The following is an 18,223-nucleotide window of genomic DNA, read 5'->3' on the forward strand; positions in this document are numbered from 1 at the left end:
GGATGAAGCCTCAAAATTGTTGGAAAACCTTACTATTCCACAACAAGAATTTCCAACTGGTTACCGTAAACTTTCTCCCAACCTACCATCAACTGACGGAGTGATTGATCTAATTTCAAGTGCAGTCGATCCCACTCTTCCATTGGAGAGTGAAACTCATATCACTCAGGTTGATGATCCATTAGTTGATCAAGTGGTCGATTCAATTTCACATTCAGTCGATCCCACTCTCCCTTTAGAGAGTGAACTTCATACCGCACAGGTTCTTCTTGTTACATCAGATTCTTCTACGTCGGGGGGAATTTTACCTGTTTCTACAGAACCCCCTCCAAGTACTAAGGTCTTTTCCTTTGATTGGAATAGACTGACAGAACCTCGTCTTCCTTCCTCCATACCTTTCCAAATCGTTGTCAAGGTTGGTGGTAGGGACATACACCGCACACAGGTAGATGAAGGTGCTTCTATTAGTATTTTATCCTCAACTGCTTGGAAAGCTTTGGGTTCCCCTCAACTTGTGTCTATTACGCAAAATCTGAAAGCTTTTAACAGAACCATTAGTGAACCTTTAGGGATCCTTCCTAAGTTTTCTATTACCTTGGAAGGTAAAACTGTCTGTATTGATCTTATGGTAGTTCGAGGTCCCTTGGATTTCAATTTACTCCTTGGGCGAGACTTTGTTTATGCAATGAAAGATGTCGTATCGACACTCTTTCACGTGATATCTTTCCCTCATAATGGAAATATTGTGACTGTAGACCAGATTTCATTCCCTAGTCTTGTTTCAACTACCAATAATATGACACCCCTAAATGTTCCTGATTCCAAAGTGGTATCTACCCCGCCACGGGTTAATTATGTGGCAACTGGTCCCATGTTTTCAGTTACCGATGTACATGAGCTTCTCACTGTTTGCTCATCTTCCTTTGATTTAGATCTGGTAATTGACATGGAAAACTCTATGGGATTACTTGAACACGATGTTCTTATCCCTTTTGAGTCCCTTGATATGTGTTCCTTCCAGAGAACTATTCTTCCTTCTGATGAAGACCTCTTGGAAGCCATGATCAAAGTGTGTCCATTGACATGTCTTTCTTCCAGTTGTAAGCCATGATCACTGAGTGCGAGGATAGTTTTTTCCTGTATCAACCTCATTAAAAAATGAAACAGGCTATCGCAAGGATAGTTTTGTCCCTGTGTCAACCTCGCTAAAAAATAAAACAGGATGTTGAGAGGATAGTTCCTTTTCCTGTGCCAACCTCGTTAAAAAATGAAACAGGTGTCCATGAGGACAGTTCTTTTCCTGTGTCAACCTCGTTAAAAAATGAATCAGTGAGTTCGAGGAAAGTCCCTTTTACTGTGTCGACCTCGTTAAAAAATGAATCGGTGAATTTGAGGAAAGTTCCTTTTACTGTGTCAACCTCGTTAAAAAATGAAACAGAGTGAGTTCGAGGAAAGTTCCTTTTACTGTGTCAACCTTGTTAAAAAATGAATCAATGAGTTCGAGGAAAGCTCCTTTTACTGTGTCGACCTCGTTAAAAAATGAATCAGTGTGTTAGCGCTTGGAATTTCACCTCAGGCTGAAAAAGGTAAACTCCAAGGCAACATCAAACCACTTAGCCTCGTAGCTAGCCCTACGGGGCAGGAGAGGGCTCTCTCCGGTTTATCTCGGTAAAGATATTCAATGGGCGAGATAACCAATAGGGAAACACTGATTTTAGGCTAGTAAACTGATCAAGAGGTTTGATTTGGGATTTTTAGGTTTTTGGTGGAAAATCGGGGAAAGGCAATTTCGGGTGCGGGGATTGGACACAGTTTTCGCAGGGGGTTCTTTGGGGCAAGGTAGGAAACAGTATTGATGCCTTTGATAGAGATGGATGGATGAGAATGACCGGTGAGGAGTTAAGGAGAGCAAGCAATAACCTTGAATTCCCCTTAAACAGTTGAAAACATTGATATTAAGCAAACTTAAAAGCAGAGCATGACAGTCATGAATTCTACTTTAACACTTCATTTGCCTAATTTGCAGAAGGAAAAGTAAGGAAATGATTCACATAACACACTTACAAGTACAAAGAGAAACACACCATCAATACATGTGACCACAAGAATCCCAAAAAGGACTGCAAAACCCTGGTCTTCCTTTGCCAAAATTGCAGAGATACAGTGAGTAATACAATAAGAGCTTCTCCCTCAAGAGTCCAACCATGAAAATGAGCAAGAAAGTACATAATATAGGCCATCTAACATCTTTCCCTGCCTCTAGGGGTCGAGCTCACTATCCTAGGATCTGTTTCAACCAATTCTAAACTAAGCACTGAAAACTAGGCAATCAAAACAACTTGCCTCTATAAGCTAGGAAACCAATTCATTCATTACATTTTACCTATCTGATGAATGAATCTTCTAGAAGAGATAAATAAGTGCCTAAACATCATAAAATTACATCATTTACAGCAAGAAGGATGAAAATCAACTCCCAAAAAGTCAAATCCATTCAAACTGCGCTTTGCTGAGCTGTAGGTTGATTTCCTGTACAAACTGCCTGATGGGTCGCGCGCAATTCCGGGACGGGTCACGCGCCTTTGGAGGCACTGTTGAGGCACTTCCAGGTGTCCAAATGAGGCAAGAGTGGGCTTGTTGGAAAGGTCTGGATGTCTACTTTCCAACCCAAGTGGAATTTCTGAATTTGGTTGTCATTTGCCCCTCCAAAATTGCAATCTCCCAAGACTGCTTTCTGTGTGTCAAAAATGTGGCAGAAAGTCATTTTTTGCTTGTTTTTTGACTTTCTGGAGACCCAAAACTTGGTGAAATTTCCTAGTAATGGCTGAGAAAGTGTAACTTTCCATGAAAAATCCAGAAATGCTGAGTTTTTCCAAAATGGAGTTGCCAAACGAAAGGGTCGCGCGCGGCGCGCGACCCGTCAGGGAGGAAAACCTGTTTTTTGCCAGAAAAATAAAAAATGACCCAAAATACTCAAAATTTTTTGGAATTTGTGCTGGAGTTTGAGTTATCTAGTATCATTCTCCTTCAAAGAAGCCTCAGCCAAGATGTGGAGGGGGTCGGGCCTTTTCCTTCGTTTTTGTGCTTTGGCCAACTTCCTTTGGAGCACTTTCATTTTCGCCTTGCATACATGCATCCGCGCCCAATAATGATTTTTCATGTTCCTAAGCAAGTCCTTATCCTGGTTGGCCTTGGCCAGTAACCTCTCCAAATGAGCATTGACCTGAAGAAGCATAGCCTCTCGCTCAACGGGTACCAAATCGTCGGGTCTCTTTCGAGCCAAGTTGCGGTCCTCATGGATCCTCCGCAACTCATCTAGAGTGTGCTCCTCCTCAAGCTACTTGTTGCGCTGCTCCAAGTAGGTGATGGTCCATTGTGCCCCTTCTAATCTCTTCTGCAATGCATCATTTTCAGCTCTAAGGTGCTGAATGATCTCCTTTGACTCTAGGCTAGGAGAACTGATATCAAGATCAACAAGCTCTATATCTGGAACACCTGATGGCCCCTCATCAATCCTGGGTTGTTTGCCCCTCTCTGATACCTATGCTGCTGTCGGAGACGAGGCCCCTTCCACCTGGTGTGGAGATAACACTCGTGGTGCTGATGAAGAAGACGAGACCCCTTCCACCTGGTGTGGAGAAAATACTCGCCTAGCTGCTGCAAATAGGGCCCTGTGGCCTCTCTGATAAGTGACCAATGGAGGAGAACTGACATGTCTAGCCTCAGGGATATCATGTTGCTGTGATGGTCCTCCCTCCTCATGAACAATCTCAGGATGTGGTGGTGGTGTTGTGAAGAACTCACGAGAGATAAACTCCTCCCATGGGATGCCATGCTGAGCCAACTGATGTATGACCACAAGCTGAATCAAACCATAATGATAGAGGCTCCTATATTGTTGTGCTGGGCTCTTCCTCTGCATCAAAGGCACCATCCTCTCAATATTCTGGCACAAGAAAACCGGGATGTTCATCATCCGTACCCGTGTGAAATGCATCAATAAGCGAATATGGTATGAATACACAAGTGAAAATCTGCCCTCACAGGTGAAATAGCGCATGATAAGCCTCATCAAAGGAGCATACTCATTCCTCAAAAATCTGAAAGGAAATACACCCGTCACTTGTCTCATAAATGTAGGTTTGATGTAAGGCTCAAACTGAACACAGTCCAATATTTTGCGCTTGTTCCACACTTCTCCTACATTTGGTATCCCTGTTGCTTGAGCAATCATCTCAGGTGTCAATGTAAAATCCACCCCTACAAGGTTCACATGCCCATCATGCAAATGCAAAACAAACAAGCGAGCCAACTCCCTGTGATGCTGAATCTGAGAGATCCTCTCGCAAAACTCATAACAAGACATATAACGGAAACATGAGACTGCAATTGGACAAGCCTGCAAATCGGTCAAAGAGGTGGGCTCCTCTCTCCTATGATGACCGCTCTTTCCACCCTTGTGAGGTCTCCTCTGTACCTCAAACTCTGAAGCTGACTCATGGTTACACTTTGCTCATAATTGGTTTCGGTTTCTGACATTGTTTTAGGAGCAAAGTGGCTGAAATGTACTGTTGTTTCTGCTTTGAAAACTGCTGATTAAAATGTTGTTTTAAGGGGACAAGTAGCACAAGGGAAACGTTAGGGAAGGGATACTTTAAAGGGAAATCGGGAATAATAATGAAACAGGGAGTTTAGGGGAAAAATCATTGCATATACTCATTATACACTTTTACTTACAAGGATGTTATGGGAGGTAGGGTTAGGGTTTTAATTTTTTGATTTCTTAGGGAGAGGGGTAGGGTTTAAGGCTCTTAGCAAATTTGGAAGGGAAATTTAAATAAAATGATAAGGAATATGTAATGGGAGGTGGACAATAGGAAAGAAAAGGGATACCTCAAAACAGCATAATAAACCCTAGCAATTTTGACAATTTCAAGCCCAAAAGCACAATGGAGACTTTTACTTGCAAAATGAAGACCTTTAAAAATACAATCATGATCTTCTTGAACTATAGCAAGCAATAATTTTTCATGATTTGAGGGTCTACCTTGCAAAATTTAGCAACTTGTGGTTCCTTGACAGCTTGCTGGCGGTTTTGTGTAGAGGGAACGCTGATGGGTCGCGCGCCTCACCCAACAGGTCGCGTGCGCCTGACGGGTCGTGCCCGTATAAAATTTGCACTGGCGGAGGTGCCCTGACGGGTCGCACTCATCTGATGGGTCGCGCGCCAGTCTCGACGGGTCACGCGTCTCCCAAACTCACCGAATTCACTCAAACGCTCTTGCAATTGATTTCTCTATCACTTGGATGCACAATGAAGCTTGATGGAGGGAAATAGAGCCTTTATAGCCTTGCTTTGAATAAATTTCATGTCACAACCCACATTCTAATGTTTTTCATGACACTTTTTAAACTTTGAATGTTGCTGACTTTTTGGTTTCCTTTTATCCTGAAATTGGTTGAATTGATGTTTTCCTTGATAATTTTTTTGCAGGGATAGCTTCTGAGGGGTCCTGGCAAGGGAGCCAGGGTTGTATGCTGTCCTTTGAATCATTTTGAATTTTTACAATTTTTACAAAATTTTGAGAAATGACCTTGGCTTTAAAAACAGGGTTTTTAAATCCAAGGTGAAAATTAGCTGCACAAGATAGAATCTTTCGAAGAAACACTTTGAAAATCATCCCTCTGGCTTGTTGGGAACTTATTGACCTTCAGAGACATGACCTTGAAGACAAATTTGACCTAAACCCTAGACCTAGAAATTTTGACCTCAAGACAAGACAAGTAACCTTGAAAAAGTTTAATGACTGAAACAACTTGATCCAGCAGTGCCAAGAGGGGAATAAAGACACCAGCTCCTCCATCAGGGTTATGGCATGCCTAATGGAATGCAATAAGATGACACTGATGAGACACCTACTTATGCAAATGCAAAGAGCTTTGATCGCTGATGGAGGGCTACTAGACCGACTCTAACACAGTGAGTTTGAGGAAAGTTCCTTTTACTATGTCGACCTCGTTAAAAAATGAATCAGTGAGTTTGAGGAAAGTTCCTTTTACTGTGTCGACCTCGTTAAAAAATGAATCAGTGAGTATGAGGACAGTTTTTTTCCTATGTCAACCTCGTTAAAAAATGAATCAGTTGGTCAGAGGATAGTTCGTGTTACTGATTCAACCTCGCTAAAAAATGAATCAGGTATGAGGACAATTCTTTTCCTTTATCAACCTCGTTAAAAAATGAATCAGTTGGTCAGAGGATAGTTCCTGTTACTGAGTCAACCTCGTTAAAAAATGAATTAGGTATGAGGACAGTTCTTTTCTTGTGTCAACCTCATTAAAAAAAAATGAATCAGTAGGTTATATAGGTAGATTGTAGAGAGTAGACTTGAGCATAGTTCCTTGTCTTGTGTCAAGCTCGTTGTTATGAAACCAACTCAAGAAAAGAGAGAAAAGATAGATCAACACCTTAGAATTCAGCCTCTTCGAGGGGGCAACCTCCTTTACATTACATAAATGAACAGTTCCTGGATGATACACATGAAAAGACCTCCTTTCTATATATAGGAGTCTAAGGGGTCATAACATAATCATAGCCGACATAACAATAATAATGTAAGGGCACAATAACAACAATAGTGGGCTTCTATGGGGCACAATAGTAACAATATGGGCACTACATGGGTACATCAATATAATAAGTGGGTTGTACTAATAACAATAAGGGGTTACACTAGTAGTATATGGGTCTAACATGCAACTCTCCTTCAAAAAGCGTTGTCCTCAACGCTTGAGTAGTTCTTGATGCTTCTGTATAAAATTCTTGTCCTCCCATGTGGAATCTTCAGCGAGTAAGTTCTTCCACTTGGTGAGATACTCTGAAATTGATCGATTTCGTAGCTTTCGGGTTCTCGTTTCTATGAATGCTCCAGGTTCCAATATGATTTTTCCTTCCTCTTCAATTTCTGGCAATATTGTTTGAATTGGGATCTTTTGCAACTTTTGAATAAGTGGCCATACTTCTTCGTCCTTCTTCCATTCATCCCTTGCTTTGTTTATCCAATTTGGTTGGATAATAGAAATAGCACAAAACAATGCTTTCACATCATCATCCTTGAAGAGTCTTCCCATTCGGTAAGGTCGCCATTTTTTAATTGCATGTAGTATTGCCAACATTTCCTTCTCATAAATAGCTTGCTTGAGATGTAGGAGTAAAAATACCCAATCACCTACATCAAAACATTTTTCACTACGATGTTGATCTACATGTTGTTTCATTTGATTTTGCACTGAAGCGGCGTTATCCTTTAAAAGTTGGAGAACTTGTTGTTGATGCTTGATGTGATCTTTCACTGCTTGAACCTTTTTCTTCTTGATATTTCCTTCTATCTCTAGAGTTTGAGTGGTAATTTCTTCCAATCCTTTACAAAATATGGTCGGATTCATTTCTTGATGCTCAATGTGATCTTTCACTTCTTGAACATTTTTCTTCTGGATATGTCCTTCTATTTTGATAGTTTGAGGAGTGGTAATTTTGACCAATGAATTACAAGATATGGTTGGATTCATTTCTTCTTTCTCGATGTGATCTTTCACTTCTTGCACCTTTTTCTTCTTGATATTTCCTTCTATTTTGAGAGTTTGAGGAGTGGTAATTCTTGCCAATGTTTTACAAGATATGGTCTAATTCATTTCTTCTTTCTCTGGGGTGGGGTCCTGGCATATATCTTCTTCTTTTGATGTTTCTTGATCCTTTTCTTCCTCCTCTTCATATTCTATGTAAAATAATTTCTTCTCAGCACACTTATGACCTTTAGTGCATTTACTATCACAATTGTAACAAAGCCCTTTTTCTCTTTTTTCTTCCAATTGTTGTGGTGTAACCCTTGTAGGTTGTGGAAGGCTAGGAGAAACAACACTTCCATCTTTATAGTTGTGAGGGGTAGACTTCCTTGTTGCCATAATTTTACTTTCCAATATGTCACAAAGCCCTTTTACTCTTTCCAATTGTTGTGGTGTTGCTCTAAAGAAGGTGTTGCTCTTTGTATCCTCATAATGTGCTATCATTTCCTCCGTGAGAATTGACCACGTAACAAGTTGTTTACGAGAACAAAGCCCTTTATACCATAAAAATTGATCAGGTTCTAAATATGAAGATGCAATACATACCTTTTGTAATAGTGGTACACCATGTAGATCAAAATATTGCTCCATCTGAAGTATCCAATTTACCGGATCCTTGCCATCAAACTTCCTCATCTTGCTTTTTCTTGATTTTAAGACCTCGATCTTGAAACAAATACAACTTTGTACTTTCAGATATTTAAGTTCTGAAATTGATACCTGTAGTAGCCCTCTGTTTCCTCTTTCCAATGCCACAAGTCTGACCCAAATTGGCTTCTCCAAGGAAGATTATGTGAAATCTCCCACAGTGACTTGATTATACACTAGTTCAGTAGAGCGAACTTGTACGACGTACCACGAGTCACTGTTTCAACCTTTGGATCTGAAACATTCATACAAGAAACTACAGTCTGTCCTCTTTCTGTACCTTCTTACGAAATCTCAATCCGATCCCTAGAGAGAAAGTTATGACGATTTTCCCCAGGTCACATGTTTTGAATGTAATTCAGGAGTCTGCAAAAAGACCAACTTCCTCAGATCATATCTCCGCAAATATTGCGCAAAGAGCTCTGAAATTCGGAGCTAAGGTTCAGCGTGATTTCTTCTCAAATGGGTTTTTTTTGCGACTTCTGAAACATCACAGAAAAAAATCTATAGCGAAAATGCCACGATGACCTGTTTGGAGCAGCGAAACCCTAGAATCCAAAGCTCTGATACCAAATGTTATGAAACCAACTCAAGAAAAGATAGAAAAGATAGATCAACGCCTTAGAATTCAGCCTCTTCGAGGGGGAAACCTCCTTTACATTACATAAATGAACAATTCCTGGATGATACACATGAAAAGACCTCCTTTCTATACATAGGAGTCTAAGGGGTCATAACATAATCATAGCCGACATAACAATAATAATGTAAGGGCACAATAATAACAATAATGGGCTTCTATGGGGCACAATCGTAACAATATGGGCACTACATGGGTACATCAATATAATAAGTGGGTTGTACTAATAACAATAAGGGGTTACACTAGTAGTATAGGGGCCTAACACTCGTTAAAAAATGAATCAAGGATTTAGAGCATAGTTCCTTGTCTTGTGTCAAGCTCGTTAAAAAATGAATCAAGGATTTTAGAACATAGTTCCTTGTTAGGTAGATTGTAGAGAGTAGACTTGAGCATAGTTCCTTATCTTGTGTCAAGCTCATTAAAAAATGAATCAAGGATTTTATGAGCATAGTTTTTTGTCTTGTGTCAAGCTCGTTAAAAAATGAAACAAGGAGTCATGAGCATAGTTCCTTATCTTGTGTCAAGCTCGTTTAAAAATGAAACAAGAGTTTTGAGGATACTTCTTTTCCTGTGTCATCCTCACTAAAAATGAAACAACTCCCTCGAGTTTTTCCAAGATCTTGAAAGTAAACCTTCATTTCATCCACCTGGTTGAATGCAATGAAGCTTGGGGCCATGTACCTCATTTTGCGTCATTATGCTGGGGGCATGCGAACTTATAACAAGCATAGTTTTTCGTTTCAAGCTTGTGTAAACATGAAACTGAATCCAAGCAAAGTTCTCTATGGTTCAAGCTTGTGTAAAAATGAACTCATACCCGTTTTACATCTCGTGATTGCCATTTTTATCCGCTAAATTCTGTTATATGAGCCTTGGTTGTTTTCATTCCATCACCCCCATCTCTTTGGTTGATCATATGCTTTCACTTGGTTGTTTACCCTTCCTGAGGACCGCAGTTATGAGTGGTTTTGTTAGCCAACCTCTTAACCATTACATGTTTTGAGTAGTTCCTCCATTGCCGGAACCAGTTGCTACCCTTTATACCACTTGTTCCTTTAGGACGAGTCCTCTTTAAGCTCTTTTCTGACTCGTGAAATATGAAAAGATTGCTGAGTTTTTCCTTTTTAAACTCTTTAAAACGGAATTAAAAGGACGGTCCACTTACAGCTCTTTTCTGACCGTATAAACATGAAAAGATTGCCGGATTTTTTCGTTTCAAATTCGATATTGGTTATAAAACGACGTGTCATTGATCACTTTTTTACTTTTTTGGATCAGAGACACTAATTATGAAAAGTACTCCTTGATCGTAATAGTCAAGCGGTTCTCTCAGGTATTATTTTATACTTTTTCGGGCTTGGGAGACACAAATTTACGAAAAAGGACAACCATGGAGTTTTCTTAAGTTTTTCTTCTGACTCCCTAAAATTGAAAAATGCTGAGTTTCTCCTATACCGTACTCGTTAAAATTTAACAGTAAAGGACCTGTTCAATTACAAACAAGAACGGACCACTCCTTCTTAGGGTTCGAATTTAAACTAAGTTGGACTCATCTGAAGGATGAGCTTATAATCAAGCAAATGTTATCCTCCTCAAGCTTGTCAAAAATAAAGAGGTACTTGCCAGAAATGGTGGGGGAAAAGAGAGAAAAATGAACCTGTTTGTTATACTTTGTGTCTCAGAAAAGCATTCAACCACTCTTGAGCATGACACTTTTTGTTCATCTGGGTTGGGAAATCCTTTGCGTAACAGTTAATCAAACCATATTGAAAGTCTTCAGCTGGTTTCTGGGTATTAGCTTTGGGTCAATTGTCAACAAACCATCTGTAGTGTCGTTATGTGTTCAAGAGGTCAGTGCAAATAAACCATTCATCTGCAAAATATCTTTCATCCATATTGACCATCCCTGAGTCAGTCCTTGCAAACATATTTCTTCAAACTTGATCTATGATTTCGTGTTGTGGGCTTGCCTATGACGGATCGCTTTCTATCAACTTCAGCTCATTATCTAGAAAGATGATCTAGAAATCGTCATTACCTTGGAATCTGCATGCCTCAATGGCAGGTTTCTCGCCTTCGACGACAGGTTGCATCATTGACCTTCGATCAAAGGATTCTGTGACATGTTCGACATCAACTCATCTATTCACCTTTCATGGAGTGTACTGAGTACTTTGAGAGCCATTGACATTACTGGTGGTTTCTCTCACGCTTGTTAATAGTTTACATCATTGATTGGTAATCAAGTGGTTTCTACAATGTTCGATTTCAACACATTCATTCACATGGATAGAATCGTACTATTTCGGGAAGTAAAAATCAAGACCCTAGATCTAGTTTCCACCATCCAGGCTACAAGGAATTTTGTTATTCATTATACAGTGGACTATTATAAATAGATGGTTGCACCCATACTGTGTTTACATATGTCTATACTTGTGATGTATTACAAGATCATTCCTATATCAGAGTAGTTTAGTTAGTTTTCTAGTCAGTTTTGATCTGAGTATGGGAATGTACCTCAGCGATGATATGATCTCATATATATATTTTGTATTGAATGTTTTTACAGGTTCAACCAGGGTCTCCACAAGATGATCCTCGAAATGATAAATTACCTCACTCTTCTTAGATGACAAATACTATCTATTACAAACTTCTCACTTTAGGGGGCAATCTTTTACACAAAATATTGTCACCATGACTTTCTATAATCAGTATGAGTCTATCACCACTCATACTATCCTCCTATGCAAGTCTTAAACCTCAGCTCTTCATGTCAAGCCTTAAAAATGAGAGAAAGCCCTTGAAAATCTCTAAAACCCTAGTTCCACACTTTCTCTTAGCATTACCTGCGGTCCCGCACCCCTTGGTCATGTCCCTTGCGGACCTGCCCGCTCTGTCTCTAAAGGCAAGGGTGCGGACCCCTGTAAAAGTCAAAAAGGTGCAAGTTTATTATTAAAAACTCACTTTGGATTAATTCTGGATGCTTCTAGAAGGAATTTTGAGGTGGCAAGTTCGCTCCTAGGTGGTTCACGCATCCCATAACTAAAGGAGCTAACCCCTTAACGAGAGGAGCTTATCCCTTTGAAGGAGGACTCTATCCCTTTGAAGGTGGACTTGGTAACTTCCTTTCTCTGCACTATAAAATGAGGCTTTGGGCTGGTTGCTAAGGAGGTTGAAAGCTGAATATTTTTGAGGGTAAATGCTGTTGGAATTTAGACTTCCTAATTGAGCTTGAGAGGAGAGATTACATACCTTTTGGCTTCATTGGGAAGAGAGTGAAACTTGTCAAAGTAGAGGAGGTTCTTGTTGGACCCTGGGAGGAGCTTGTACAACATCAAGGCACCAAGGTTGTAAAGTTCTTCTTTGATTAAAGTTAATACAATCAGATTCATTTTTCTCAATAAATTGTCTTCTATGGTTTATTTCATGAATTCCTTGATCATCATAATAAATATGGTTTATTATATTGGCTATGCAGGTGTTATTTGATGTGTGCCTGTTTGTGTTTGAAGATTCTTTAAAATGGAGCTCATTTGGACAAACGGAGCGTGGCTTCCACAAACTAGCACTAGACTTGAGGTAGGGTCTAAAACATATATTGGCCTTTATTTATAAATTGCAATATTTAGAGAAATATAGAATTTCTTTGGTTTGCTTGTTGCTAGATATCCATAGATACTAGGGAGATCGGTCTTGTCCGCAAGAACGATTTATCTGGCCGACACCACACTACAGCTTGATGTCTTCATTATGGCATATAAATTCTTGCTGTGACTAGGCTCCACTACAGCATATAAGCTAGGCTTGCGTATAAGTGTCAACATGTACAACGTGAACATTGACTGCGGACATCTTGACCATTGACTGCGTGAATATCTCCTATGACTGCATGAAACTAGCGTATAAAATCCACAACATATCCACTATGAACAACGTATATCATTCACTATGAGCAGCGTATATCTTATAAGGTCTTCAAGACTGCGTTGGATTAGGGCATCATCAAACTAGGCCAGCGTATTCTTTTTGTGACTTTCCTTCTCCAAAAACCCAAGATGTGGAGAGGAGATCACATCAAGAATGTATGTTCAAATGACTTCAAGTCCTTGCCAATTTATACTAAAATGTAGATGATGAATAGGCATGTCTATTGGGCTTCTGAGCCTACTCAAGTTGTTGGTCGGCTTGATAATAATTCCATAATCAAGAAAAATTCATATCTCCATAAATACTTATCGGAATTGGATGATCTTTAGATCAATCCTACACCTCTCGACGAGAGGGATCCAATAAAAATATCAGTTTCCATAAATAAGCTGACCCACATGGAGTTTGGCCCTAGTTGATGATTTTAACATATTCCCAGTAATGACCCTTAAGATTCATGTGGTAGAACACCTGCATCATAATCCAACTTTGGTGAGATGGCTGAATTACCAAAGGTAAGGATCACACACCTCGAAGCCTCCTCAACCCATTGGCAAGACGGAGAGGGATAATCCCAACAAGCACAACTCATGGGTATGATGCCAACAAGGGTATACTCTGCTAGACCAAGATAGGGGGAGATACCCCACTTGTCAAAATAGACAAGGATCACGCACACCCTATGGGTGAAAATAGGGGAGATACTCGACCTACTGCAAGAGTAGGGATCACACACACCTATTGTCCAAAGTTCCCTCAACCCCGAGAGCTCTTCATCTCAGTTCCTCACCTTGGGAGCTTAGACAGACAGGAAGAGCTAGCTCAGTGTCCTCGATAAGCCCATACCCTTACTTAGGGGGGTCACATCCATCAATCCATGTTTCTCTCTGTAGATTGGAAGCATATCAATGTGCTCATATCTGGTACCTAATCAAATAATTAGAGAAGGGTTAAATCATACTACTTTATGGAGTTATTTCAAGTAGCAGTCCTATGTTTTCTTGTTCATACAAAACATCAAATCAAATATATGTTAAAGAAAATACATGTCACAAAATGATATCTTATTCATATTTCCTCCCATGGAGGCAGTAACAACAAGACTAAGCTTGTATCATACAAAAACATTGTCTCAATCTATGAATATATCTCTATCTCGACTATATATACAAGATTCTTTGCCAATCAGATCATAGTCTTGTTGTCGCAATATATCACTGTCATATCCAAAATCTACTCAAACAACTCTCCAAATAGATTCCTTAACAAACCTATCTCGCAAATAGCCATGCTAGAAACCATGTACTCAACCTTGAATGTGCTCAAAGCTACATATTTCTATTTCCTGCTCATCCAAGATATCATGGCAGATCCCAAGCTAAAGCAACACCCAAATGTGCTCTTTTTATCAATAACATATCTAGCCCAGTCAACATCAGTGCATCCATGAAATCGTACATCTCTTGTAGTATATTATAGACCAATATTGATCCTCTCATGTAGATTGTTTCAAAATGTTCTCGACAAAATCCCAATTTGTATGAAGTGACTTAGACATGAATTGACTCAAGGTGTTCACTACAAAGCATACATCTAGATGAGTGTTCATAAGGAACATCAATGTCTTAATCAAATGTAGATATTGAAATCCAACAACATCTCTGCATAATTTATTGAAATTCAATTCCATAAAGGTGTTCAAGGATTTGCATTCCCACTCCCAAATCTCTCTGATAACTTCACGACATATTTTATTTTTCCAAAATTCTAATCCTAGAAAGTAGTGCATCATGCCAAGATCCTTCATCTTGAACTTGGAGGCCAAATCCCTCTTACTTTGATAATAAAAGGCTCATTACCTATCAAGAATATATTGTCAACGTATAAAACCAAAATGAAAGGCACACCTTGGACCACTTTGAAGTAGAGGTTCGGATCGACACAAATTCCAAGCTTCACGAAGTAGCTATCAATGCAAATATACCAGGCTCGGGGAGCTTGCTTCAACGCATACAATACTTTCAAGTAGATTTCACACTCAAGTACCAGGTTACAACCTTGTCTATTGTTATGTCAATAACTTTCATTTATCAAGCCAAATTTCATCAAGTCATCAACATGATCATAATATGAATAATTTCTACCACTAAATGTGAATGTATACACCAAGGGCAAGTCATATAAGTTTCTGCCATCCATTCATTTTGTTAGAACTTTGTAATTTCTGAGGTTGTGAAGGAAACCATAGAGTTAGCCACAAAACCACTTGGGAAGTTGGGATATAGCCTCACCAGCTTTAGAGAGGGATCTCTCTGTCAAATTTAACTTTGTTGCACTTGGGATTTTAGGCTAGTTATGAGAGTTCAAAGTTTGATTTTAAAATTGGTTTGGTTGATTAAATGCCTGAAACTTACATTTGGCTATGGAGTCTATAAAATTAACGTGGATTTGTCTCATATTTTCAAAGGAGTTTCATAGGGCAAGGTAGTTGAACTAACTGGATCTCTTAGTTTCAAATGAAATGCAATAGAAGAAGAGAAATAAGTTCAATTAAGCAAAAGAGCAGTTAAGAATTCTTTAACTTAATATCAAAGGAAAACATTTAAATTATCCATGTCCAGAATCAGAGTGTATCTTTTAATAAATTTTGTTCATCAACTTTCTGTAAAATAATTCAGATTGAAGAACACATAAGTATGGAAGCAAATAAATAAACACATAGACAGTGAGAGAAGCAATTCACCAAAAAGTCCAACACATGAATCCTGTGAAGAATGTCCTTTTTATTACTGATCAGCCCATCAAATGAAAAAATACAATAGCTTCTGGAATGCAAAAATCAACATCTATTACTTCAATTGATGGAGTATTTATAAAAAATTATTACAAAATATCTTGATTTAAAATATCAAGATTCATTTCAAAATATCCTAAACTGATTGTAAAAATAGAACACAAATAAAGGAAACTAAAACTATTTGAAGGGTTCTAGCACTATCCTTGAGGGTTTCTAGTGATAAAGAAGAGAAATTCAAATTTGATTGCAACTCTTATTTGGTGAGGTGGCATCCAAGTCACTAACTTTCCATGAGATTTTTCCTCCCAAAATTCCAAAAAATAGGGTCTTGTGATCCCTTTTTATATCCCAAACCATAATAGGTGTTAGAAAAATGAGAGATGTTTTTGTAAATGATGATGTTAGAAACAAAAAACTCTTTTTGTTTTTGAAAATAAATTTCAAACTGATCATAAACTACATTTGAAAACATTGACTAAGACCAGGAAAATTCTGGAAAATATCTCTGCAAAGCTTCATCCAAATCTCCCAAATCATAGCAGTTGTTAGAAAATTGAGAGAGGTTTTTATACATGAGGAGGTTATAAGAAAAAAACACTTTCCATTTTTGAAAATTCATTCTTCACTATTTGTAAACCATGTTTGGAATTACTATGTTGTATTGGGAAAAAAACATAGTTTTAATTGACCATGAAACGAACATATGATGTGGAGGTAGGAGGTGACATGGAGGTGGGGGATGATGTGGAGGCACATGGTTGGTGGAAATGAATTGGGGTTCACAAGGGTGATGTGGATAAAAGATGTGGATGTGAGTGGGGACAACTGTCCAAGTGGTAGGTAGTGAGTGGTGCAGGAGTGATAGTGAGGTCAAATGTTAATTACGTAACGGACATGGCCAGGTGTCGGGATAGGAGTGGAGGGGAGCATGCAAGAAGAGATAGTGGGAAAGGGGGAGAAGGTTGGCAGATTATGGAGGGTGGTCGAAGTGGTAAGTGGTTTGTGAGGGGGGAGGGTGTGAAACACATGAGGGGTGACCACGTCGCATAAGATGGAAAAGGGGAAACAACGTTTCGGACCCCCCTGTGGTTAACTGTTGGAGGGGCTAGGGGGTCAGAATTTGATCACTTGTCATTTCTCTAGGCAGGTTGAATCATGGTAGTTTCTTCTTGCACACTAGTTATTACAAATGATAAAAGTGTCGCATCCAACCATAAATTTATTACAACTTATGCTAATCACAATTAAATGATGCGATTAATTAATCTAAGAATACTTTAATTAACCTTTAATGTTGCATTTTGACTTGCAAACATACTTTATGATTTTTTCAAAGATTGTTTTGTTCTTTTTTATATTTTGTTCTTGGAAATAATTTGCAGGATGAAATATTATTTACATCTCTCAAACCCAAATAATCAGGTAAAACAATAGCTCATTCTATAAAATTTATAGGACCCCAACAGTGGCTCGAATGGGGATGACATCCTCCCTATGAGGTGCCAACAACACCATAGACTAATAGCCCAATCCATTGGGCTGATCCCAAATATGCAACCTGTTTTTCCATAAAAATATCTGCTACTGAAAAATCTCAAACTGAAATCAAAATCATTTTGCAAACTGAAATCTGAAATATACAATGAACTGAAAGATTTATGGCTATCTGAAACTAAAACTAAAAATACTACTTGAAAAAGATTCTTAGAGTACTGAGCTTATTTTGACACAGCTACCTATCCTACACTGTTGAAAATCGTGTTGAATCAAATAATACAAAAATGCCAATGAAGCTAGTCAAGTAGTTGTTGAAATAAGTGGACTTCTTGACTGTTTGTTAGAAAAATCAAAAGGGTAGATTGACTATTGGTCCACAAAATCAAAGTTGTACTGCTGATGGATCTAGTCCTTATAGTGAAAAAATTGTTGAACACATAAGCTAAAATAACCTCCATGTAATTTGTCACGGGATCAATAAAGGCATCATTAATTACTTTACCTTTCAGGCCTTCAATGACCAGTTAAGCATGGATTATTTTTCCAGTTATATCCTTAAGGTTAAACCTTGATTCCAACTCAGTAATTTCAGTCTTGTACTAAAAAAAAAGACTCATCAATCTGCAAATCAAAAGGAAATACAATCTCCTCTTGTTTTGGAGAAGGAAGATTTTCTGAGAACTATTTAGGATCTTGGAAACTATATAACTGAATCTAAAAATCCAAAAGTTCAATACCCTTCTTAAATCTTTTAGCAATTAATTCAAGAAAACAAATTTTACCTTCAGGAGAAATTTTTCTCGTTTTTAAACAATGAAACATGACCATTTAAAAAGTTTCATTAATTTGAAAATCTACTAACATATCCCTGAATTCTTTTAAAACTTCACCATATATAGGGTTTACCACATACCCTATCATGTTGCTTAGCAATAAATTTCATCAATATGTAGTGGAGTCACCATGAGTTTTCTGCAAATCTAGATTCTTTAGCAGTGGAGTCAACCTATAAACTTTGAAGCTCTGGATACTTGAAACATGGATTCGCCAGGTGAATTATTCAACCTTCTTGTGTCTAATCACTG

The sequence above is a fragment of the Pinus tabuliformis genome, chromosome 2_2, assembly GCF_031772625.1.
Source record: "Pinus tabuliformis cultivar Carrire ecotype Pingquan chromosome 2_2, CPIR1, whole genome shotgun sequence".
In the NCBI taxonomy this organism is placed as follows: Eukaryota; Viridiplantae; Streptophyta; class Pinopsida; order Pinales; family Pinaceae; genus Pinus; species Pinus tabuliformis.